At 37.4% G+C, this 27,953-nt stretch overlaps 1 pseudogene; it reads left to right on the top strand.

Moving 5' to 3' along the window:
• The first annotated feature begins 2,657 nt into the window (after nucleotides 1–2,657).
• LOC131252043 (2-alkenal reductase (NADP(+)-dependent)-like) lies at nucleotides 2,658–4,966 on the top strand (annotated as a pseudogene).
• Nucleotides 4,967–27,953: the final 22,987 nt, after the last annotated feature.

The raw sequence follows: 27,953 nt of genomic DNA, 5'->3' as shown, positions 1-27,953 counted from the left end.
ATAGCATTTACTGCCAAAAACTCGAAAGTATTTGACAGTAGGTTTCTTATCGAACCACATTTCATGAGCCGTTTTATTATTAGATTTACTTGTATAAACCCGGTTGATTATATAGCAGGTAGTATTTACGACTTCAGCTTAAAGATTTTTAGATAGCTTCATACTATTCAACATTACATTAGCCATTTCTATTTTTTCTTTTAGCAATTTCATTTTTTTTGTGGTGTTTTGAGTGCAAAGAATTCATGTGATATTCCTTGATCGCAACAGAATTTCTCAAAACTTTTATTCTCAAATTCTGATCCATGATTACTACGGATCTTACAGACTTGAGAACTTTTTTTTGTTTGGAGTCGTTTGAGAACTCTTTTCACTTCATCAAGGGTTTCTGATTTATCCCTTAAGAAGGCTACCCAGGTGAATCTGGTATGGTCATCCACGATTACCAGTATATATTTTTTGCCACCTCAACTCTTTGTCCTGTTTGGTCCTATAAGATCCATATCGAGAAGCTCGAGCGGTTTTGATGTGGCATTGGAGTTCACCTTTTTGTGAGTACTCCTAGTTTGTTTACCAATCTAGCATTTGACACATTTTTTGTCTATTTTCTATAATTTAGGTAGACTTCTTATCAGTTCTCTTTGGCTCAATATATATAAATTGCGGTAGTGTACATGTCCAAGGCGTTTATGCCATAACTCAGTTTCATCGGTATGGACCATGCAACACGATTGATTAGATGAGCTAGTATTACTTACAATGTAGCAGTTTTCAGAAGTTCTACAACCAGTTAATATTATTGAACCATTTTTGTTTAAAATTTCACACCCTAGGTTAGAAAATTTAACACTATGATTTTTATCGCATATTTGAGAAATGCTTAATAAGTTATTTTTTAAACCTTCTACATATAAAACATTCTCAAATAAGGGGAGGTTGGAAAGTTGAACCGTACTTTGGCTAATAATCCTATAGTTGCTACCATCACCAAATGTGACTGAACCATCAACCATATCTTTAAGATCGGTGAATAGACCTTTATCACTAGTCATATGCCTTGAGCATCCACTGTCTAAGTACCACTTTGAATGACTTGTAGCTTTGAAAGTCGTGTGGGCAACCAAGCAAGTAACCTTAGGAACCCACTTCATAACTGTTTTGGGTTTAGGAGTATAGTTGGTCTTCTTATGTTTGTAGTTGTTGTAAGAATGAACCAATGAGTTAGATTTTAAGAGCTCCTTAAGTAAATCAACTATTTTCTCAGCTAAAGGGTTTCGGTTCAGATTATTATAGCTGATATAATTACTTTTAAGTTTAAATGACTGAAATGTTTTGGTATTTTTAGAAAACATTTGATTAAAACTTTTCACTTTTGAATTTGAGGACTCTCCTTTTACAAACTTAGGAGGAGTATTCTTCTGTTCAGGAGGAATATATCGATCATAGCCCAAACCGGATCGGTCGCCACATTTTCTTAATCCAGATAAAAGTTTTTCTAACTTTGGATCACCTTGGGCATACCTTCATGTATCCTTTAAACTCAAAAGTGAAGAGACTTCAAGTTTAAGTTTTTCATTTTCAAATTTTAGATTTTCAATCTGAGTGATTTTGAATTCTAAATCGCATTTGCATTTTTCAAAACAATCTGAAACATGAGATTTTTCTAAAATAAGAGAATCAAAATTTTCTTTAAGCTTTGAAAACTTTTCTTTTTGAAGTTTTAATTTAACAACAATTTTATAAATTTCCTTGTATAGGGCATTGTAAGCGTCTTGAAGATCTTCTTCATTTTCATGATCACTATTTAAATTTTCTTCACTAGTTAATATGTCATTGATCATGTTTCCCTCCCTGTATCTCATATTATTATTCTGCGCACCATTGTCACACACTTTCACCACCCTCTAAGCTTCTATAAGCTTATGCACGATTGATGCATGCAGGTGATCCTAAGTCAGCATTGTAATGGCAGAGCTTGGATTAGAGTTGAGCTGAGGACCCCTAGTGTTACAGATCTTCTTCCTCCTTTTGCTACCCAATGTATTTCCTTTCAACTATGTACTTGTAAAAGTTTAAATTTATAGTGGATTTTGTGATGTGTCCCTTTGTTATTTTCAAGATTTACTTGTTGTGATCTTGGGTATGCTCGTATTGGAAATGGTTATATGGTTATGAAAATCCTCTTCGTGGGATCCCAGGATCGGAACTTGCCTCAGGAGCCGATAATGGGGCACTACGGAGGCTGTTGCGGCCAAAACCGGCTATCGGGTTCCTTATGAGTCCGGTTACTGAGTCTGGAGTGTGATAGTTTCAATTTGCGTTCATATGAAAGGTGTGGCCTAATTCTTTTTATGAGCCTGCCCAAATGACTGTACAACCATTTTTTGGGATGGAATAAAGTTACAGGTGGTATGCTCCCACCTTTTGGGGAAAAAGTACATTTATGAAGTGAAACATCTTAGTTTAACCATCAAATAGAGTTCATTTAAATCCACATGAGCTAATATGAGTGGCAACCACGCTCATTTCAGATCATGGATTAGCATTCTCATTTCTATTGATGTAAATGTCTAATACCCCATCTAACTGCATTTCTTGATTATCTATCGGTATGCCTGGTCTTATAGCTTACACTGGATTATATGAGCTTTGCAATCCTAAGAAAGGTGAATTCCTCTGTTTCAGCAGCTTTTGGTGCCAGGGGTTAGATTGTCGGACAATATGCTAAGTTGATGGGCTGCTATGTTGTTGGAAGTGCTGGTTCTAATGAAAAGGTAAGTCATTAGTTATGATGAGTATTATTTTCACCTGGTTAAGTGAAAGATGCATTACCTTACAACATATTAGTTCATAAAAGCATAAAATCTAGTAAAAAGAGTATGATTGGCCCTTGGTTCATACAATATATTAGTTCATAGAAGAATACATGATCATGGACTAGAGGCTTTACATAGCTTGCTTGCATTTTTTATTTACTAGACTTGGCCCTTGGTTCAGTGATCCAGACAATCAATATGTTGCAACCATAGTTCTATAACTCACCAATTCAACTCAAAACTTGGCCAAATCAACTTGATTCAATGAGATTTTGAGTGAGGTCTCTGAGAAACTTGTTCATGAGCTTGACTCGCTCTAAAATCAACAAGATTCGTAGGTCAGCTCGATAACTCAGGTGACTCCATACAGCTCAGTGTGGCTCGATATGACTCAGTGTGATTTGAACCAAGTCAACTGCCCAGTTAGCGACTTTTGTGATAAAGAAGGCAACCAACATGAACCAAACCATTGCAGGTACATCATGTTATACCAACATTCCTCAAGCATAGTTGTGTTTTTTAGACAAATTTATACATTGTTTTTTTAGACAAATTTATGCATATGATGGATAATTTTAAAGATTTATTCACATTGCTCATATTCTTGAGTTACATGTTATAATACTAAGTCGAGTCAATTTAAAACTCATTCAAGTCTTCGAGTCAAGTTTTTAGTTTTTGAACTATAGTTGCAACACTCCATGGATGGACTATGTGTCAAATATATCTTAGATCGGAAGATCCTAACACCAATCCTGGTAATTTTTTAGTTGAATGTGGAGTATTGTTGCATTCCTCTTCTCAACTATTATGTTGAGGCCATAATTTGAATGGTTGGGCTGTTCTATTGAGGTTCCCGAGTCACAGTTCATCCGTATTAGGTACCAACATACCAATGGTCAGGATTATTGAACAATGGATGAGGATCAAGTAATTCCTAGTAATATAAATATGTTCACGTGTAGTCCTGAAATGCAAACTGTTAGAAAATAGTGTTTCTATTACCATTGGTACATAGTAGGGAAAAAATTGCTAATATTTATTTTGTGGGTTCAGGTTGATCTATTGAAGAGTAAGTTTGGGTTTGATGATGCTTTCAACTACAAGGAAGAACCTGTCTTGAACGTAGCTTTAAAAAAGTAAGTATCCATGTTAGCATATGAGAATCTCGAACAACATTGATTTAATTTTCTTCAAAACACCGTTGTTTGTTTGTCCATAAGCCCTTACACATAGCTAAACACACACACACACACACACACACACACACACACACCATCCATGTGTTCACGTATAAGCCATGCATCAGCTGGGTCACACAATGTAAATGATGTGGCCTCATAATCAAGTTGGCCCACCCAATAGGCAAGCCACACATGTTGAAGTTTCTTTATAAAGAATTGCCAAAATCCCACATTCTACATGTGTGATGCCCACTTGTTGATTGGACAACTTGATTATTTAGACAGGTCATCTACCCAGACCTTTGCACGTGAATGTGGGCTTAGGAAAGCTCTGCAATATGTGGTTGGCAATTTAAATTTTCAAAACAAAGAAAATGGTATGTGGGTGTCTTTTTTCCTAGTTTACATAAATGTTTGGAATTTGTTGCCAGGTATTTTCCTGAGGGCATCGACATTTACTTTGAGAGCGTGGGTGGAAAAACGCTTGATGCAATACTAGCGAACATGAGGTCCCATGGTCGCATTGCAGTGTGTGGTATGATCCCTCAATACAACCTCGAGAAACCTGAAGGTGTGAATAACTTGATGTATCTAGTCAAGAAGTGCATCCGAATACTAGGGTTCAATTTCATAAATTACTACCACTAGCATCCTCAATTTCTTGAGCTGACCCACCAATATATCAAGGAAAGAAAGATTGTTTATGTGGAAGACATGGTCGAAGGTCTCCAGAGTGCTCCAGAAGCCTTATTGGGACTCTTCACAGGATGCGATGTTGGGAAACAAGTTGTTGTACTTTCCCGTGAGTGTGAGTGACTTGAAGCCATATTCAAGTAGAAAGACATGAAAATGAACTTAAATTAGCCATATGCATGGTATTTTTAAGTTGTCTTATTTCGAATAATGTTTTATATATCAATGTCTATGCCACAGACTATGCTTTCTTCTATAAACCAAAAGGACCTAAAGAAAAGAATGCTTGATTGAAATTGTGGGCCCCATAGTCCAATTGATTCATGTTTAGAACCATTTTTGTGGGTCGCAATGCTTAATTGGATCTTGGCTTAGAATGAGGTTTGATCACATGTGAGACTTTTGAACCTCTTCCTCTCACACACGTATTGTTGGCGTAGATACATGAATCCCAAGTTCAAGAGAGCTTACCTCTGAGTTTGGTTTCATCCAGGTCTCATATTCTCATTTCCGTCATGCGACTCAACCCTTCTCATGACTACCCTAAGTAAGCCTTTATCTCATCATCAAAACTTGATAATGATCATATCCATTCATCTTTAAGTATGTTTTCATTATTTTAAATCATCTACAAATAGTGGTGGTATGTTTTCATTATTTTAAATCATCTACAAATAGTGGTGGTGGTTGTAATCATTTGTTAAGCGTTCATTTCCATGAGGTGGCTTGTATATCATAGAGTCCACAACAGTGATGATCATGATTGTTAGACCAAACAAAAAAGAGACCAAAAAGAAAAAAAAAAAATTGCAATTGAAAACCACATCATATTAAAAAAAAAAAAAAAACACTTAGGATGATATAGTATGGGTAGAAAAGAGATCCTTCATGGGACAACATGAAAGAGCCCCATTTCATGTCTTTGGCATTTCTACGAAAAGTAGAACTAAAAACATAAATTATTTTTCTGGGCTGCTGAAATGTAACATCAACCTTGAAAGCCATATGGGCGCCTGTGAAGAAGAGAAGGAGAACTGAAGTGACAAAGGAAACAATGGTCCATGGGCTCTTAATATAGGATTTAACCATCTAATGATCCACGGGCCCAAAATTGCATGTTGATGAATTCCTAGATCTATTCCTTACCCTCCAACACTATCAAATCTCAAGTTCATCAATGTATTGAGGATTTATTATTGAATTCCTAGGCACTGGCATTGACATATCGGTCAATCAAATCTTGCTAGATTCTGGCAATCCGTTTCCCTTAGAAATTACATAGGTTGAATACAAATAATTAAAATGTTCAAATTAATGTGTATCACCAATTGAAAATTATACATTTTTTACACGCACTCACACCCCACACACACAACAATGGTTGCTCGAACCCATGACCTCGTGTTATGAGTCTACCACTGGGGCATTTTCAGGCATTTCTGAAGGGTTAAGAATGAAAATATCCATGGGTCCTATGAGTGTCTGTTAATCCGAACATAGGATTCTTTAACCAATCTAATTAATTTGATTTTGAGATTGTAGCTTAGGGATATGAGGCCCCAAGGATTAACTCAGCTTAATCCAACTTAAATTATTCCTTGTGTAAGTGCCCGTGTATCACGTGTCCTAGTCACCCAGAGTATCAGATAAACTTCTCCTTTTTAGCAGTTTGGTTTTTAAACAAACTGCTTTCAAACTAGGGGAATTATCTAATAAATAATCCAGCATACGTAGCGCTTGATACTCGGGTACTCGAAAATTGTATGTGTGGCATGCGTTACTTCGGATTTAACCAACTAAATGGTGGAACACACTTTTTTAAGACTTCACGGATACTTGTTCGTTAAACAAGACCATTGGATAACTTTTCATTTTTAACCGTCCAATATATGTCACTAATTTCATAGCCAGATAATTAGACAAGAGTGAATTTTTGGCTCATGATTTGTGTATGGGAAGCATTGTTGGATAGTTTAATTTGAATTATTTGTATCACATGTGCTCAAATTTTAAGTAATTCCTTAGTTCTTGCCAAAGTTAGGTGGTTAGGATGGTTCTATCAAAGAAAGGAGGGAGGATGTATGGCAAAGCAAAGTTACCCTAACCACCAAGTGTGTCACCTCAAGTTAAGGACCAAAAGATCATCACCATTCGTGATTTTGGTGGATAGTGTCACGCTGCAAACTCAGAAAACGGGTTCATAAAATTTCCGATCGCCGAATCCGGAGCCGACAGCCTCCGTAGTGCCCCGTGCTCGGCTTCCCGCACCCATTTGCCATATTTTGATTTAGGATCCTACAAGGAGGATTTTCAGTATGAATCTTTCTTTGTAATAGAGTATAACCACAAGCATAACCAAGTCGCAAAACAACATCACTACATATCCGCTATATAAAAAACTTTAAGTACATTGTGGAAAGAGAATACAAGGTGATCAAAAAGCTCCAAAATAATTCGATACGCACTCCTACCTCAGCACTGCTGCGATCCAACGACACCTGCACATAACGGTCATGCATAAGCTTACAAAAGCTAAAGGGTGGTATAAGTGTGTGCGAAAGGCAAGCCAAGTATACAATATCAGAGTAATGTGGAAATATGCTGGTAAGTCCATGAATACAATCAGCCGTACCAAGGCTATGCGATGCAAGACATGAATGCTCTTGGCCATACCAAGGCCATGCAATGCGAGACATGAATGCTACCAGCCATACCAAGGCCATGCGATGCGAGGCCTACGTAGCTAAATGTCATATGCGAGATGCAATACAAGCATGCAAGTCCTCATCAAGCACATATATCAGTACAGTTTCTCTCTGGGATATCACCGGGGTCTAGTACACTCCACACTGATTGCCACCTCCCTAGCTGCACAGCCCGGCGATCAGAATAGACCACACTATCCACCTAACCAGTAGTCTATCAATACCTACCCGGCTTGTCGATAGCGGACTCATTTGTGAGCTGGTCAAACTCAGCCTATCTTATAACCTCCTCACTCAGGCAGATAAGGCCACACCCTCTTTCAACCGACCACGACACAGTGGGAGACGTGACCTACTGGTATTCGGCACTCGGGTGCTTGTGTATTCACTCGGTCTAGACGTTGAAGCATCTCCTGGTACCAAAAAGGTTCTGAGACTTTCACCCAAGGACATCCTAAGTGCCCACAGTGCTAGAACCAAGTATTTTCGGTATCTGATACAACCATCCACGATGTTCCTGTGGAGCCATGACCCTGATGTTACTAGGGCGTACAATGATCATGACACATAGATGTGAGATGCATGAATCACACTGTCCAGTCATGCAACAATCCTGCGCATACCATGCGCTCATGTGGGTAACTCCTCTCAGTGAGTCCCATAAATAATCTGCTCAATAGCATATGCTATGATCAATCACTCCTCATATTAAGCATACATATGATGCGTATGGCATAAGTCATGGAATTATGCTAAGCATGTTATAAACTAATGAACTATCTTCATAATGAAGATGGGCCTAGACGGCCTACACACAACAAGTATGGGCCTATTAATGGGCCCTAAGGAGAGTTACAATGTGGACATTTAACCAACATTGTACTTATAATGTGAGCGTTAAGCCATCATTGCTCCCAAGGCATAGCACACCATAAACATCAATACATAAACCATGGTGGAATCACATGTTGTAATGGACCTTATACACATCCCGTTGGGCCTTAACCCATGGGCCTTAAACATATCAAATGGGCCGCATCACACGGGCCTCATACATCACATCTAGGTGGGCCTCAACAATAGGCCTCATATATCACATTGGGCCTAATCAAATGGGCCGAAATAATGGGCCAAATCAACTGGGCCAAGTCGAATGGGCTAAGCACAATTCATCTATTTTTAGAGATCCATACAGAATATTATATAAAAATGAACTATATTAAAAGATCAACTGGACCATACCATATTTAACCGTAGTGATAATGATTTCCACGGTTAAATTCCAGTGGGCCCCATTATAGGGTTTATTTCCCATCCAGCCTATTCATAAGGTCACAAAAGACCTGGACTTAGAGGAAAAATAAATATCATATCGGTCGAAACTTGGTAGCCCAAGGGATTTAATGGTGGACGTTTAAACCCACTGTTTTCTGAATGTGGTCCACTTGATCCTAGATCTGTCTTATTTTTAGCCTCAAGTCTTAAGACGAACTTGCCAAAGGGTTGGACGGTTTGGATGCAATGCATGCATCATGGTGGGTCCCATAGGGATGGATAGCATAGATAAAGCACATGCCTCATGGTGGGGGTCACAATGATGGCAGGTGTGGAACACATACATCAGTGGGCCCCACGTGGGGCCCACCATAATGTTTATTTTCCACCCAATCTGTTGAGAAGGTCACACAGACCTGGATAGAGAGGAAAAACAAATTTCATATCGATCCAAAACTTCAGTGACAACCCAAAAGGGTTTCAATGGCAGATGCTCAATCCAACTATTTCCTACCGTGTGGGCCACCTGAGTTCCATATACGGCTGATTTTTGGGGTGGCCCATGACTAGAAGGGGGGCCACCAAATGCACGGTGTTGATGTTCTACACACGTCACGGTGGGGCCCATGGTTGGGACCCACGGTCCCTGCCCCATTCACTCCTAGTGCAGGGGCGCAGTAGGACGCTGTGTAGCGTCCTCTGGCCCCAACAGCAACACCTGCTGCCTTGCTTTTTATTTTATTATTATTTTTTCTTTTGGCGGTTTTTCGTAGGTGGGGCCTGCATCAGGAGAATCCACTCCACCCATTTGATTCTACAGCCCAAGACAGGCCAAACAAGCCCAATATTCGGCATGTTTCGGTGTGTAGAAACATCAGGTAGATTTCAACGGTAAAAGGATAATGTTTTCTATGCTATGGCCCACCAGATAGTCGGATTAGCCTCATTTTTTGGCTCAATGCCTAAAATGAGTTGGGAAACAGGATGGACGGCATGGATTGAATTCATACATCAAGGTGGGGCCTGCATGAGCAGCCCACTCAAAGTTTTAATATTATTTCTTTTTTTACAAAGCACGTCCAGACGCTGGAGTGCATCCCACTGCCTGTCACACTTCACTACACGTCCAATGTCCAGGAACACTGGACGGTGTGAACATACATTTCATCACAGCGGGTCCCACATGGATGTGGCCCACGTGATTTGGATCAAGCTCCTATTTATATTTTCCCATCATCCATCTAGAGGGTAGGCCCACATAGCTTGGACGGTCGTGGGGTCCATTTGATGGATGGTCTGGACATCACATACACTCATTAAGTAGGCCATAAAATAGAGGAAGGAGAGAGAGATAGACGTGATGATGGAGGGACCCCGACACTATGGGCCCTCCGCTCCATGCATTCAATCATACATTAAGTGGGTCCTAATACTTGTGGGCCCACCAAATCAAAAATCAATGATGGAGATTCCTTCTCCACCAAAATGGAAGCTCTAGATGACCTCTTTCAAACTAGAAAGTAAACATCATGACGAGGTCCATGGAGAATGGCCCCATCATATAATGATCATGAGAATCAAGGTGGGCCATCGGCCACATATATAGTCCAAAGTGAGATCCATACCATTAACCGGTAGGCCTCACTTGGCCCATCATAAAAAAAATGAAATCTAGGCCTATAGAAACACCCACCGTTCGATCTTCTTGGTCCGATGGAACGCCAATCTCCGTGTGTCTCACTTTGATGGAGGGTGATGAGAAATGAAGGGCTAGGATGATTGATTTTGGGATAGGAAGTGGGCCACACAACTCACTCTTTTCTCTCTTGGAAGTGCTTGGACGTGCACTCCTTTACTTGCTTAGAAAATGTGAAGAGAGAGAGAGAGAGAGAGGATGGTTATAAGAGAAGTGATGGATGTAAGGTGATAGTTATACTTGACATGTATGGGTGTGTAAGAGGGAGGGTGAGAGAGAGTTGACTTTGGGGTTGCTTCTGTACTTGACATGAGGTGATTGATTAATTGATTGATTGATGGGACATGTTATAGAGATTCTTTTAGAATTCCAAACGCGCAGTGTTTTACTTGAACTGAATGTGGGCCTACATCTCCTAGTTAGGGTATCGGATCGGTATGCAAGACGCGACGTTAGAACTGCAGCGACGGTGCGGTCGCAATAGTACAAGTCTTGGATTGATCCAACTCAGATCTACGCTATACGACTTAGGGTCGCGTGCAAACGTCGATAATAGGTCGCAGGTTGTCGAAATTCGAAGGGAAGAATCACAAGAGTCTACGGAACAGTACAAATTAGGATATGGGCCTTACAGACAACATGATTGCAAATAATGTACAAGGCAACGCTTGATGTTTGGTTGATACCCCGTGTGTAAGGTTGTGAAGTAGTAATAATCTAGGTGAGATCGAGGTCATACCCATAGGGACTGATGTGTGTGATTTTCTGAGTTACTTTAGATGTAGAATTAGAAACTAAACTAAATCTATAAATTGAAAGAGACGTTGTTGTGAATTGAAAGTATCAAAATAATGAAAACTAGAGTACCAAGGATCCACTTATAGTCATCTTAATGCATCCTTAATTGATCTAATTAATACTTCAACTGGAATCAAAATCTTAATCTATCCAGTTGGATGAGAGAGCAGTTGAAGCAATAATAATAGTTCAAAATAGATTATAGACATTCATAGTATTGGTTCACATATAACCATCTTATTGAATTGATTGTAGAGAGTTCAAAGCATCTATCATGCCCGTAGTCAATGGTAAATCAAAGAATTCTAGAGATCAAATTATCATAAAATAGAAAAGAAGGCATTTAGGGAGTTCTCACGCGTCTATCGTGTTGGGAGTCGTTGATAGATAAAAGTAATAACAAAAATACTTCTTAAATTCAAACCATAAACTATGAAATATCCAACATAAAGATCAAACAATCTCGAATCAAAGTAAGAATAATATAAAAACAAACTACAAGCTTCACCTCTTAGCTCTAGCTAAGAGTTTAGCCAACCAAAGACATAATTAAGCTAAAACTCTAAAAAAAAAACATGAAAAACTAACTCAAACAGAGGATTTAGAGAAGATAGAAGACTTCTTGAAGTTCTCCATCACTTTGCGTTGCTCCTCCTACCTTGATTCATGCTTAGAAGCTCCTAAAAGACCCATATTTATAAGCTTTACTTGGACTAACTTTGAAACTACCTCAAATTTATGCAATGTAGTTATGCTTCGTTCGCACCAAACTTGAACTTCGGTCAGACTGAATTAACTTTTTTTCACGCATGAACTCTCTATTTACCTTTGGTTGCACCGAGATTTTCTTTGGTCGCACTGAACTTGGTTTTGGTCGAACCGAATTAGCCCTAAATTTCATCGTTCCTCACTAGGCTATTTTTTGCACTTTCGGTCACATCGAGATTTCCTTTAGTCATACCGAAAGTCACGCCGAACAGTCTATTTCTTCTATTGGATTTGCAATTTTTTCTAATCTTTTCTTCCTTCTTTGCACTTGGTTTTCTTGTATCTTTGCCATGTAATTTCTTTCTTGAACTCCTCCAAATCTCCACTCTTCATCTTGGTAATCTTTTTAGTATTAAATCATTCTTTTAACACCATTTTCACGTCAAGCTCTCAAAATCATCTCGCTAGAGAAAACATGTGTACTTAGATCAATGAAACACTTTCATGTTCTCAAAACCAATGAATAATGATAGGAAAATATGCAATATTTCACACTCAACACACCCCCATACTAGCATTTTTCTAGTCCCAGCAAAACATGCGAAGACAAATTCTAAAAATTTCAAATTTCAACTTTCCTTTTATAACAATTTTTAGTGCAACCCTATACATATGAGTGATATCCAAAGGCATGAAACTAACACATGGGTAATCTAGATCCTAATATCCTCAGCAAAGAAATGAACTATGTCCTCAATCATCAATTAACAAATAAAACAAGTCCAAACATCAAGTTCTTAGCATGTTTAGTGATCTCTAACTTACAATTCGATGAAATCAATTTACTTTCATAATGTTAGCCATGTTCATTATCTTAAAGTGGACAACTCAACACCAGTACTAATTCCAATCTTGTCTTCTATTTCGCTTATTTTTCAGCTTTTGATTTTATATCTATGGCTTTTACTTATTTTCATTCATTTTCTTTCTTTTCATTGAATTTTCAATTAAAAACACATTTACTAGGTAGCCATAATTGATCTAATTGTTTTCTAGCTGGTTATTTTTTCTTCTTTTAACATTTTTAGGTAAATAATGATCTCCAGACTTGGTTTCTAATTACTTTTAAGTAATTCTCATGTTAGCACTTTAAAAATAAATAATTTCACAAATTATGGATTAGATGTGGATTGTGAGCTAGACTTAATTGATGTTTAAAATTTTCTACTAATTAATTAATTAGGAAAACTTAGTCAAAAGTTTACTAAATAACTAGGCTCTAGATTTTCAATGATTTATCCCATATCTTATCATAATACTCATCACGCATTCAAATCACAAAGAAATTCACTTTTCCAAAGGAATTTTGAAATAGAAATTTTGAAAAATTTGCTCAAAAACTATAGAAATACTAATTAACTAATTAGATCTATCTAATCTCTCCACCTAACCTGAATTTTAAATTTTCCTCAATGTAAGAAATAAAAAATAAAGGTAACATAAGACAAAAATACAAAAAGAGGAATGAGTTTGAAAGATAGTACTTGAGAAGGAAGAATGCAGCGATATTCAAAGTCTTCAATAGATAAGGGCTTAGGATTAATAAGCACGAATTACTAGACCAAAACTCTTTCCTAACCTAATCATAAGAAAGCAATAAAGTTAACTTTACCTCCATTAGACTTGGAGGTTAATCCTGATATACGGGATCAATCAGAGGGATGGATGTATCCTCCGAATTAAACTTCTCAACAAATGGTTTCAGTTGATGACCATTCACTTTGAAAAGGTGACCATTCATTGGGTTCTCAATCTCGACAACCCCATGAGGATAGACATTTTTAACAATGAAAGGGCCCGTCCATCAAGATCTTAGTTTCCCCTAGAAATAAATGAAGTCTAGAATTATATAAGAGGACTTTTTGATTTGTCATGAATGTTTTCGTGGTAATGTTCCTATCATGGAACATCTTCATATTATCCTTGTAAATTCAGGATCTTTCATATGCTTTGTTCTGGATCTCTTCAAGTTCATTATGCTGTAACTTGCACAACATGCTAGCATTGTCCAAATTAAAGTTAATTTTTTTAATTGCCCAGTAGGCCTTATATTTCAGCTCCACAAAAAAGTGGCACGCCTTCCCATAGATGAGTATAAAGGGAGACATTCCTATAGGGGTTCTGTATGCGGTATGCCCATAAAGCATCAGTCAATCGAATTGACTAATCTTTATGTAACGTCTCGGAAAAATCCGTACAAAGATCGAGTACAACCTCATGCAGAACAACCCAAGGACCGCGTCTGGTTATATAACTTAAATGAAATTTAGTTAAGAAATTGGTGGATTAAGCTTGGGCCACCATTTTTACAAATGGGAGGGCCTAGAATTAAGAATACCGCTGGCTTAATGCCACCCGAAGACCTAGGAGAAATCCTAAGGGCCTGTCGCTCTCGGGAGTACATTGAAACTTTGTAACGGAGCTAGACCACATGTCGGGGGTCTGATGATTGTGAAATTATAGGTCGATGTCAGTCCTATTGGGCTTGACAACCATCGTAGGAATCAAGCCCAGATAGTGTCTAGAAATGCCCAACTTGAGCTGTGAGTTAAGAGTGTGAGAAATACGAATATCTTTAGAAAATGAATTAAAACTTAAGTAAATTGGGCTATTCGCTCTCACGTGAAATTGAAGAATTTGGACCGTTAGTTTGTGACCAAAACTCACCCATCGGGAAAGGAAATTTCCCTGCACATATTCATATAACTCTGGCCCCAATTGTACATGTATGATCGTTGATCTTACGCAGGCTCTCCATGGTCGATCGGCATATCCGATCGCACCGAAATTGTGTCCTGGCATGGATCCATTGTTAGGGAACTACCCTATGATGTAGATGACTCGTGGGCCTCCCTATAAGTCCTATTCGTCAGAAACAGCCGCCCACGGGGTATAAACAATGTATAAAGTGGCCCTAGGGCCATTTGTATCATGTTTGAGGCTATAAATAGCCTTCATTCCACCCCCTCTCTCTCATATCCGAATTTCCCAAACCTTAGAGGGAGAGAGAGGAGAAAAGAGAGAAGAGAGAAGGAGAAATTTTAGGAGATTGCTGCAGGAATCTTCTCCCATGAATCCACGCACTAAATCACCTCCCCATTGCTCTACCAAACCTCTTTCGGCTATGATTTCGGGTAAGAAATACCAACCCCAACATCGATGTAGAGTTCCCAGATAGTTTTACGGTAACCTAGCTAACCAGTTTCATCATTTAGGTGCCTAACGTTCCATTTTTGGAAACGTAGAATTTGGATCAAGTCCGAATCGAGCGTACCAACGAAAGGTGTGGACTATAAATGCTTAGGTTACTGCTTATCAGTGCCTTCATGTCAGCTAATGGTTTATGTCTGCCTGATTGCTACCGTATTGTCTTAACTACATTGATTTTTGTATGAGATACACCTACGAACTGTGATAAATGAACGATGAACCTACATGTTTGTTGAAATGTTTAAATGAGCAATAGAAGATGATTAGTGCTTACTATGATTGCTAATCTAGGATGCAACATTTTCATATGCATGTAGATCACTCTCTATAAAGAATTGCTAGAAAATGTGTTGTAACTAATGTAGTCTATGTGTTTGATAAATTGTCTAAATGAGAAATTGTTAATGATTTGTATTTACTACGAGTAGTAAGATAGGATTCTTTATTGTCTTATGCATATGTTTAATTTCCTGTGTAATCAATTGATAAAATGCATGTTGTGCTAGCATGGTCTATGTGTTTGATGAAATGCCTAAATGAGAAATCTTTCAGATTGGTTGTTGAATGCTAGGATAAATATTACATGTGTTTATTAGCAGCATTTGAGTAGGCTTGAGGCTACAAATGTAGCCTAGGCAATCGATAAAAGTCCTTATTTGGGTGGTCGAATTAGTCTTTCCACCTTGGGTAAACTCGATGAATACAAGTTGCACGGTGATTGTCGACAGTGGCTAGGCCACGAGGGGTGTTTATGCGCTCCATGTCGATTAAGTCAGCATGCGCCCGTACCAATCGAGCTTGCCTAATGAACCGATTGACCTATTATGTGTTTACCATGTATGGATGCGACTGCTTGAATCTAAGGTACCCCTCACCAATGTAAAGATCCACTTTAACTATAGTACCACGATCCTCAAGACTCATGAGCCGGGCATGGTGGTATGGGATACCATGTTCATGCTGTCAGCCTACGCTGGGGTGACGAGCCTCCCCATAGTGATCGCAAGTACAACCTCTTGCAACTTGCCTATCGTATGTGTTTAACTAGGAGTGACGAACCTAGATGGATCTAGAACATATGAGTAGGACCACTATGGTTGTTTAATGCAAAATGTTCGATTTGGGTCAATATTAAAAAAGGGAGGTACCCAAGTTCCCAAAATTACTGTATGAATGAGCATAATTAATCACTTGGCTAACACGACCATGCATCGCATTGCATTAGTTAGGATGTGCCAAAAAGGCATTGGAGTTATAAAGTGGAGGAAGTGTCGTCATATGCGAAATAGGTGGTCGGAGTCACGTGTGAGGGAGCATTGATGGGTGAGGGAGCATGCATCATTACTTGCATCTCATTCCTACATAAAATAGATTAGTTAAGAAGTGATTTTTATGATTGCCTTATCATTACTGCTTTGATTGACTTGATAACGTGTGTAACATTTACCTTATAAAACCACTGAGTTGATCACTCACTCCCACTCTGGGATGGTGTTTTAAAACACCAACCAGACTCTGATGTAGATGCAGGTACAGATGACCTCTATGCATTGAAGTAGGATTTCTTGGATGAGGGGGAGGAATTCTCCTACTACCAACTCTCGGGTAGGCCGATATAGGCTATGCAGGGATCATTGGGGCATCTGGGCTTAGTTGGACACATTTACATTCCCATATTTTGTTCATTTTGAAATGATACATGTATATATTGAACCCGATTGTGTACTCATACTTTGGAAGAAACCTTGTGAAACATCTGCATACTTATACAGTCATGCTTTGGATTTTCGCACTTGCTTAATTTAATTAAATCCAGAGTACGAGGTGTTGTTTAGTATAATCCCATGCATGCTTAATTCACTAACAAAAAAGAAATCTGAATGTCATCATCCATACGACATGAGTGTTGTTCTGAATCCTGGGAGTAGAGCTTTGCTCGACCCTCAAAATTTGGGGCGTTACACTTTACGACCAGGGTGTATCATCTTCTCCAAAATTTCCTTGATCTCCCTATTAGAAATCTCAGCTTGGTCGCTTGTCTGCGGGTGATAAGGGGTACTCACTTTGTTTAAAATGCCATATATTTTCATTAAGGTTTCAAATGGCCTATTACAGTAGTGAGAGCCTCCTTCATTGATAATAACTAGAGGTGTTCCGAACTGAGAGAGAATATTCTCTCAAGAACTTAATGACCGTGCGATGGTCATTATTTCGGCACAAAATCGCTTCGACCCATTTAGTAGCATAATCTACTACAAGCAAGATATATATATTTTCAAATGATTAAGGGAGTGGTATCATGAAATCAATGCCCCATCAATCAAATGCTTCAATGGTAAGAATGGGGTTTAGAGGCATCATATTTCGATGGGACAATCCTCCTAAATTTTGACAACATGGTCCCACAAAATCAATGCCCCAACAATCAAATGCTTCAATGGTAAGAATGGAGTTTAGAGGCATCATATTTCAATGGGATAATCCTCCTAATTTTTGAAAACGCGTACAAGTTTTGTAAAAATCATTAGCGTCCTTGAACATTGTGGGCTAGAAAAAACCACACTGCAAAAATTTCACCATGGTTTTATTAGTCGAAAAATGGCCACCACAGGCATGTGAATGACAAAAGGAGATTGCATTTTAAGGTTCATCATCGAGAATACATCTCCTTATAATCTGATTTGGGCAATACTTAAAGAAGTATGGATCATCCTAGATATAATTGCACACCTCGGTGTAGAAATTTTTCTGATCTTGCTTGGTCCAAGATGTCAGCATATACCTATAGTAAGATAATTCGTAATATCAACAAACCAAGGTGAATGGGAGACAACGAAAATTTGTTCATCAAGAAACATGTCATTAATGTGTCATCTCAATGAAACAAGATATAACAAGCCTAGAAAGGTGATCAGCAACCACATTTTCTACTCCTTTCTTATCACGAATCTTTATGTCAAATTCCTAGAGTAGGAGGATCCATCTGAACAATTGGGGCTTAGCATCCTTCTTAAAGAGAAGGTACTTTAGCATTGAATGGTCCGTGAATACAATGATCTTGGATCCAATTAAGTAGGACCTAAACTTATCAAGTGCAAAGACTATAACTAAGAGCTCCTTCTCCGTAGTAGAATAATTCATCTAGGCAAAGTTCAAAGTTCTACTTAAGTAGTAGATCACATATGGATTTTTCTCTTTTCTCTTGCCTAAAACTGTCCCAATAGCATAATCACTCGCATTACAGATAATCTCAAAAGGAAGGCTCCAGTTGGACGGTTGCATAATTGAAGTACTAGTCAACATGCCCTTACGCTTGGAAAAAGCTTTGTGGCATTCTTCAGTCCACTCGAATGGAGTATCCTTTTAAAGAAGATTGCATAAAGGACGAGATATGTGGCTGAAGTCCTTTATGAATCTTCTATAGAAGTCGGTGTGCCCTAAAAAGGAACGCACGTCACATATACTTTTGGGTGGAGGTAGGTTAGAGATAAGATCAATTTTTTGTCTACCTCGATTCCATTGGATAATATGATATGTCTAAGCACAATTTCCTTGCTAACCATGAAATGACATTTCTCCCAGTTGAGCACAAGGTTCTTTTCGTTGCATCTTTTTAGCGCATGTTTTAGATTTTCAATGCAATTGTTGAAAGATGAACCAAATAACAAGAAGTCATCCATGAAGACCTCTAAAAATTACCCCACCATGTCTGACACTACGCAAAATCATGGATTTGCGACGGACCAAATCTGTCATAAAACCAAATAAACGACGGATTCGTCTGTCGCTTGATCCGTTGGTATTTACTGGGTCATTTTTTACTGACGAATAAAATCCATCATTTAATTTGTGATGGATAAGGTCCGTCGCAGATTACCGATGGATAAGATCCATCATAAAATAAAAAAGTCCGCTAAAATTCGGAAAAAACCACGAATTATTTGTCATTAAAAATATTGGCGACGGATAAGGTCCGTCGCTAATATGAGGAGCCACGGACCTAAAATCTGTCGTCCAGTCCACTTGTTCAAAAATTAGCGACGGTTTGTTTGCAATTTTATTTTTTTTGAATCTCACACCTGATAGTCACTCAAAAAATAATTCACATGGGGATGATATTGAGAAAATAAAAAAGTAGCGAGTCACAGTTCTCTCATTTGCAAAAGATTAGATTGAGAAAATAAAAAAGTACATTTAAAAAAGGAAATCAGTTTCCTCAAATGTGAAGGTTTCCCTCATTTGAAAAAGAGGGGACTAAGGAAACCTTTTATGTATTATTTTTCTAATAAAAGTAAAAATCTTGCCACACAAATTCATGGATAGGTCCAATGGTTTTAGCATACTAGTTCTGAGGTCACCTTCTCTACCAACTTTGCAGCTGCTAAAAAGCAAAAACACATTATGCAATTAAGCAGATAGAAATCAAAGAGAATCTGATACAACTCAAGAGAGAAGCCTTACGTGACTAGAAGCTCTTGTTGAAACTACCAGTTTCCTTGAAAAGTTGTTCAAAATGAGGCTTGCAGTACAAAACGCCTTCCAGTGAAGAGTAATTGCTCAGCTAAAAAATAAAGTAGCAACATCAGATGGGAGCCACATTATCCACCCACCCTTCCCACCTATTATTGTTAAGTATATTCTAAAATATCATATGGAAATGGAACTAATACAATGTCTTTTATACCAAAAGCACAACTATATCTGCAAATTTGTCTACAAATTTGTAATTTTATGTTCATTCATTTTTTTGTTTTGGGTAAAAGGCTATACTGAAGGAGCTAAGAAGCATTACAGATGCAAAAATCATTCCAACACACAAAGATGCTCTCTCAACTTTGGAATCCATTTCTTGTTCAAAAGCATCTTCTTTAAAATATTGAAATCATTTGTGGCCCTTGTATTTTGGTTTATATAATGGCCACTGAAAATTGGACTTAGACACTCTAATCAATATGTAACACCCAACAACTATGTCTGCACAAATTTCCCAAGTTGCATACATAGAACTGAGAAATATAAACACAAATTTAAGCATAATTGGATATTGACTTGTATTCAATCAAGAGATCATTCCATGTAGAATCCTCATTTAAAGCAATTAAAAGACAAGTAATTGTATAAAGAAACAAATGCAACAAAGAACAACAAGGATACCGGTAAATTGACTCAAATGCTTTAACTTCCTTGCATTCATCAACATTAGGAAATGAAGGATGATGTGCAAGTGCATGGACCAAATATGTGAGAATATTTTCTGGATAAGAGGACAAGTTCACATCACGTTGCATAGAAAGTTGTCGTGCCTTCAGTTGGTAACACATTTAAACAACCTTCGTTAAGTTATGTTTGTCCTGTGGAATCAATATGACAAAGATAGAAAGACATTAGCTAGTATAAGAAACTTTAACCCCATTCATATAAGCTAGAAAGGCACAGCATTCAGTGAAATGCAGCATAGAGAAACTTCACAAAGTGAGTGCTCTATAGAATAAATTATAAGAAATGCTTGCCTCTTTAAACTCAAGTGCATGGGATCCAGTTATGTTGAATAAGAAGCCACAAGCATACTTCACATCCAGAAGCCTTTCTTTATATATTGGTGTACTTTGCTAAGGAATAGCTTCCTAGCTTGTGGGTAGACATCCTGCATGCCAAGATAAAATCAGCTGCTACTAGTGTGAAACATATTAAAATCTCTAGATAAGCAAACATCATATGCTTTTAGACTACAAAAGGCAACGAAACAATCAACACATTTTATCTTCATTCTAAGAAGATCAATACAATGCTTAGTAAATAGCCATTTCGAACAAACTTTTGCATGAAAGAAAAGATCCAACCTATGATAATCTTAAAGTCGAATAAAAGACATCAATCAGTTTTTTTTTTATCCTAGTACTTTGACAAGCGCAAGACAGCTTTTGTTAAAGCAAGCCTTAGATGGGCCTTGTCTACAATACTGCAAGATGAGAAAGTCCTCGGGTATAATTCTATTGTCAGCTACTTAAAACAAGTGATAATTCCTATATAAATGATAAATGTAAAATGAAGGCAAGGATGCCATTGCCAAGAGATGAAAAAGTTTGCCATATTAGTAGGCCTATAATACCTTGATTTTACATCCTTTGAAATGTCCCAACATAGAGAGAGGAAATTATACAAAAGACAAGGAAGAAATAAAAAAGATGAAAGTATAAGCAAAAGGATCTAGAGAGGCAGAGCTTACCCAGGTTTAGATGCAGATACACTCACCGGAGCAAACGGGTAAAAAAAATTAAGCAGGCTTCTCAAATCCATCACAATCATCCCTCCATCCAGAAAGCCTCACACATGCAACTCTCATTGGCTTTGTAGGTGGAGATGTTATTGACTTAAAAGCCTGTAAATCATTCGGCAATTTGAAAGCACGATGAATGATAAAAGGTGAGTGAAGATGTATGCATACATGCAATGTGGAACCATGGGTTGCTGCCAATATCTTTCCATCAGGTGAAATGCTAAGCCAGTCATAATGTAGAGTTGAGCCACTGGCATCATGAAGTGGAATGGGAAACACCTTCAAATTCTTCGGATCCTTATCAAGATTGAAAAGGCCGAGCTAAGAGTCCTAGAGGGGGGGAGGGGTGAATAGGACTATGCCAAATTAAAAATTTAATGCGGAAATAAACAAAAGGAAATACAGATAGCACTTAAACAATCCCACATTGTAGAAATGAAAAACAACCTCAAATGTACAAGTATTGAGAGGTTGATACAGATGTTGTTCTAAGGACAACCTTCCACCGAAAACCAATGGTTTATGGTAGGATAACCTGATTCCTAAAACGGTCTGTGTATTAAAAACTCAAACTGATACAGAGGAATAAAGAATAAAATAGCAAAGAAGGAAACTAAGCTATTACAACATTCCCGCACTTACATAAAAAGAATTATAACATTCTTCACAATTGCATAAAGGGAAATTATAACACACAAAATGAAATAATCAATCAATCGCCACAAGACCATAAATTATAGTGGTTCGCTTATGTGTACACCAATTGTTTAGAAAAATAGCCACATAACTACTCCACTCCTAATATCCTCACACAGTGGATATTAGCGTTCACTATGAAATAGGTTTTTTTAGGTTCACCTAAAACCCTCACAATTGTGTCTTTCAAGTGGGCTTACACAATTCAAAAACCCCACACTGAGTTTTCTGGATCACCTCAAACAAACCAAAAGAAAGAGATTTTTCTAGCACAATCTCAAAGAAACCAAACGAATGAATTTACAAAAACTGTAAAATACTTATCTGGATATTCTCCTTTGTTGCAACCCGGAAGAACCAATTCGGAGTAGAAGTTCAACATAGATGTTCAATGTTCACACTCACTAATGAAATGGTTCTAAGTTCTAAATTGATTTTAGATTAAATCACCTTGGGCTAGCTTGATTTGATTTTAATTCCAAGAAATGGGACAACTTCAATCCCTTTTGCAAATAAGATTAGAATGTAGAAACTCAAGATCAAATGCAAACAAAGCTAATTAAAGAGAATATAATATGAGTACTAAATAGCTTAAGAATATCATTAACTTATCTCTTAGAGTGGTATCCAAACTCTGAAAATCATGCTCTATTTATAAGTGCAGAAATTGTTCCTTTGACTGAACCAGAGGACAGCTCCATTGGTCGAATGACCAACAAACTTTTAAAAATTTGGGCGCAATAAGATCAGGCCGTTCCACAACTGGTTGAAGGGCTTGCTCGACCGATCAAGTGGCCTCCATGACCGGTCGAGTCCTGTCCACGACTGGTCGTGTGGGAGTCATTTTATTTGGTGGACTTTGAGTCGAGCCTGTAGGACTAGTCGAGCATTGTTCACTCGACTAGTCGAGCAGTCTCTAGGACTGGTCGAGGCAATAATAAAAAATCCTGAAAATTAGTAACAAACTTAGGACTGGTTGAGGATTTATTGGACTGGTCGAACTAGTACTAGGACTAGTCGAACATAGTCTAAGACTAGCCAAAAAATAGACTATGCACTTATAAAGTGACCCAATTAAATTATGTATTCAAAATGACCTATCCTATGGTCAATCTAGGGTCATTCATACCTTATAAGCCATATATGAACATTGAATCTTCTTTTGCTTTAGTTGATAGCTGTTCTTTTGAAGTTCACGAAGCTTGAGATCTTGACATATGATGAAGCTTGAACTCGAGACATTTTGAAACTTGAATTTGAAATTCATTGAAGCTTGAGCTTGAGGTACTTGAGTTGTACTTCACCTTGAGCTTTGAGTACCAAAGTAAAGACTATTGTCTTGCCTTAAATGAAGCTTTGAAACCTTGAACTTTGAAGCTTGAAGGAGTGAACTATCACATGGTGTTATACTTAAACATGTATATCTCTTGATCTTTTATTTGACGTACTTGAGGTAAAAGACATTTGTTCTTGTTCATGAGATGTATAGTCTTAAATATGTAGATGAGCTACAGAAGACACAAATTCCAAGAGGTTTTAGCACTACAAAATTTGACAATCATAAGACCTAGAAAATATAACACTTACAATCTCCCCCTTTGTCAAATTTGTGATAAAGTATACTTCGATAAAAATAAGCATAATATGCACAATAAAGAATCATGCACCAGTTATCAATATAAACCAGTTGCAACCTGGTTAAAGAATCATGCACTAGTTATAAACAGGTCAAAACAAATCGCCAATACTCCCCCTTACTTACTCCCCCTTACAAAAAAAAAATGGCTACCTATCCACCATCCACAATCCATAATCCACATATCACAAGCATGATAAAATTCTCCCCCTTTTTGTCACAATATGACAAAGGAAGGAACCCATAAATGATAAAGGAAGTAGATAAATAAGAATAAGAAGAGTAATGAGGAAGAAGAAAATATATGATCTAGATAATCAAGTTAACCAAATTCATAAGCAAGCATGTTCAAGCATGTTCAACCCCATAAAACAAAAGAAATCCAAGTATCTTAAAAGTTATTACAAACCACATATTCAAATACTAATCAGAACCCGATGAAGAAGCAGGTATGGTAGGATTAATTTGATGAAATCCCTTGTTAATGCGCCTAAGATATTTGCGCATATATTTGAATTGCATATCATTTGACACATTCATGTTTTCAACCTTCTCCTCAAGTGAGCGCAAATGTGCATCAAAGTCAGATGGTTGATAATCAGGATCATCTGCAGAATCAGATTCGATTTCGTCAAAAAAGTCATCCATATTGATATCATCTGGAGGCAAATCACCCTCCTCTTCATTTGCGGCATCAGCTCCACCAACACCCACATTAACTTAGCCAAGGGCTAGCTTCAAATTCATCTTGTTAATATTGGAGTTGTCGAATGGTAGGTGGTGAATGTGAGCTTCTCCTACAGGCATAGCCACTAAACTATGGGTGGCCAACACAGTCATATGATAAGCGAAGGGAATGTCACTGTGTCCTGGATGGAGACGAAACTGAATAATGCAATGACAAATTAAGGAAGGAAGACATACAGAGGTACCAGAAATGATGGAATGAATAATACAAACCATGAACGTAGTGAGTTCGGTTTTGTTACCAGAACGAGGATAAACATTTGAAATGAAAATCCTATGAAGGATTGTGTATCTAGGTAACAAAAACTTTGAGGCAAGCACATTTTCAGCAGTATTCCATTCCGCATCTATATTGCATAAATCTCTAGTGAGCATACGCTTCTCAGTTTCAGATGGTTTAGCCACTAGAGTGCTAATGGGAATACCTTTATCATTGACAGGTAAATCCATTAATGCAGAGATAAGATGATGATCCACATCAATTGGACCTTCTCTGGTTAAGATAGTGAATGTCAGATTTTCAGTAGAAAAATCAGTAATGCAAGCATACATAGCCTGCGTAATGGAGCGGTATGCCAGCCCACCCCAATGTAGTATGTTATCCCATCCTACAGACTGAAGGAGCGGAAAGATATCAAATGGAGCCAAATGATCAATATTAACGGGTCGTTCTACTATAATATTGTGCAACCGAATATCCCGCACATAAGTGGGATCATCTTCGGGTGACCGAAGGTGGCGCACTGTGATAGGAGTCGAATGAGATGTAGAAGGACTACGAGATCCTTTCTTCTTGGTTCTACCTTCTATTTGCAATAAAGAAAGCAAGAAACAAAGAGATTGCAAAATAGGTAGAGTGGGTTTCCAATAGATCAGATTTTTGAGAAGAAAACCCCAAAAACTACAATAAATCAAGAAATGAACCACATAAATGATGAATAGGGAGTGCAAAGGACTTGAATCTATAAGAAAAATGAAAACAATGCACTAACCTTAAAGAAATAGAAGATGGGTTCGACCGGTCGACGTAGGAGCCGTTGAAGAAGACAACCCAAATGAGAAAAAATGATTTTCCCCCAAATAAATCACCAAACCTAGTTCACGACTGGTCGAGTACATGCTCGACCGGTCGTGCCAGATTAGTCGAGCATGTACTCGACTAGTCGTGCACAGCCCAAAATATGTAATATTTCATAAAATTTAAAATTTAAAAATTTTAAATAATAAATATATACATTATGATACAAAAAGACATGAATCAACAATTCATATTGCACATACCAAGATCAAATTTCAATTTAACAAACCTGCTTTTATTAAGCGGTTTTGTGAATATGTCAGTAAGTTGAGTCTCGGTCGGAATATATTCCAAAGAAATTGTCTTGCCTTCCATTAATTCATGAATGTAGTGATATCCAATGTCAATGTGCTTGGTTAGTGAATGTTGGATTGGATTTTTAGATATATTAATTGCACTGGAATTATCACAATATAAAATCATAAAATCTTACGTAATTTTGTAATCGCTTAGCATTCTTTTCATCCATAGAAGTTGAGTACATGCATTACCTGCCACAATGTATTCAGCCTCAGCAGTTGAGAGCGATACAGAACTTTATTTCTTACTTTGATAAGAAACTAAACAGTTCCCAACATAGAAACAACCACCATTGGTTAATTTTCGATCATCAATGTTACCAGCCCAATCAGCATCCCTATAACTAACTAATTACACACTAGTATCATGTAGATACCGGAGACTAAGATTTGCTGAACTAACGACATATCACATAATCCGCTTAACAGCAATTATATGTGACTCTTTAGGGTCAGATTGATATCTAGCACAAATTCCTATGCTAATGCAATATCAGGTCAGCTCGCAGTTAAATAAAGCAAACTACCTATCATACTGTAATACAACTTAGGACCACACTCTTACCTATAGAGTCCTTTGAGAGTTTTAAAGTAGTACTATCAAAATTTTTCCCACTCTCAAAATCGAACTTTTTAACTAAGTTCAGAGCATATTTGGTTTGAGAGATAAAGAAACCATCAGGTTGTTGTTTTACTTACAACCCTAGAAAATAATTCAATTCTCCAACCATACTCATTTCAAACTTAGACTTCATAAGATCTGCAAACTCAACAGTCATGTTAGCACAGGTAGATCCACAAATAATATCATCAACATAAATTTACACTATTAAAATGTGATCATTATGTTTCTTTATAAACAATGTCTTATTAACACTTCCCATTATAAAGTTATAACTTAGTAGAAACTTAGTCAACTTTTCGTACCATGCCCTGTGAGCTTGTTTCAAACCGTAAAGGGCCTTTTTTAGGCAGTATACATGAGTAGCATTCTTAGGGTCTTCAAAACCCGTTGGTTGTTTAACATACACTTCTTCATGCAAATCACCATTTAAAAATGCACTCTTTACATCCATTTGGTATATTTTGAACTTTCTAAAGCATGCAATCTGATTGACTCAAGACGAGCTACTGGGGCAAAGGTTTTGTCATAATTGATGCCTTCAATTTGAGTGTACCCTTGTACAACCAACCTTGCCTTGTTTCTAATAATATTACCAAATTCATCAGACTTATTTTTTAAAATCCATTTTTTTCCAATAATATGTTTATCTTTCAGTGTAGGAACTAAGTACTAAACATCATTAACGACAATTTGATTGAGCTCTTCTTGCATTGCAACAATCCAGTTTTTGTCAGAAAGGGCTTCTTTTACGTTAGCCAGTTCTATCTGAGATGTAGAGCATACGTAATTACACATATCTTCTAGTTGTTTACGAGTGCACACACCAGTGAGAGGGTTTCCAAGAATTTAATTAGTTGGATGGTCTTTAATAGTCCTCAGTTCAGAGTTATTTTGACTTGATGAAGAATCTGGTTTATCAATTAGAAAAACTTCATCATTTTCTAAACTTGAGACAGGTGTATTCAAGTGATCGTCAATAACCACATTAATGGACTCTTGAATTATACCAGTCCTCTTGTTAAGAACCCAATACGCTCGACTATTCAGAGTATATCCTAAAAATATCCCTTCATCACTTTTGGTGTCAAACTTACTCAGATTTTCTCGGTCATGTAAAATATAACACTTGCTACCCAAAACTCGAAAGTATTTGATGGTAGGCTTCTTATCAAACCACATTTCATAAGCCATTTTACCATTTGATTTTCTAGTATAAATGTGCTTATTTATATAACAAGCAGTATTTACGGCTTCGGCCTAAAGATTTTTAAGGAGCTTCATACTATTTACCTTACATTTGTCATTTCTTGAAGCACTCTAATTTTTCTTTCGACTATAGCATTTTGTTGTGGTGTTTTGGGCGCAGAGAATTCATGTGATATTCCCTAATCACTGTAAAATTTTTCAAAACTACTATTCTCAAATTCTGATCCATGATCACTATGGATCT

This window comes from Magnolia sinica, chromosome 7, assembly GCF_029962835.1.
Source record: "Magnolia sinica isolate HGM2019 chromosome 7, MsV1, whole genome shotgun sequence".
NCBI classification, from domain to species: domain Eukaryota; kingdom Viridiplantae; phylum Streptophyta; class Magnoliopsida; order Magnoliales; family Magnoliaceae; genus Magnolia; species Magnolia sinica.
This window is presented reverse-complemented; position numbering and strand designations above follow the sequence as displayed.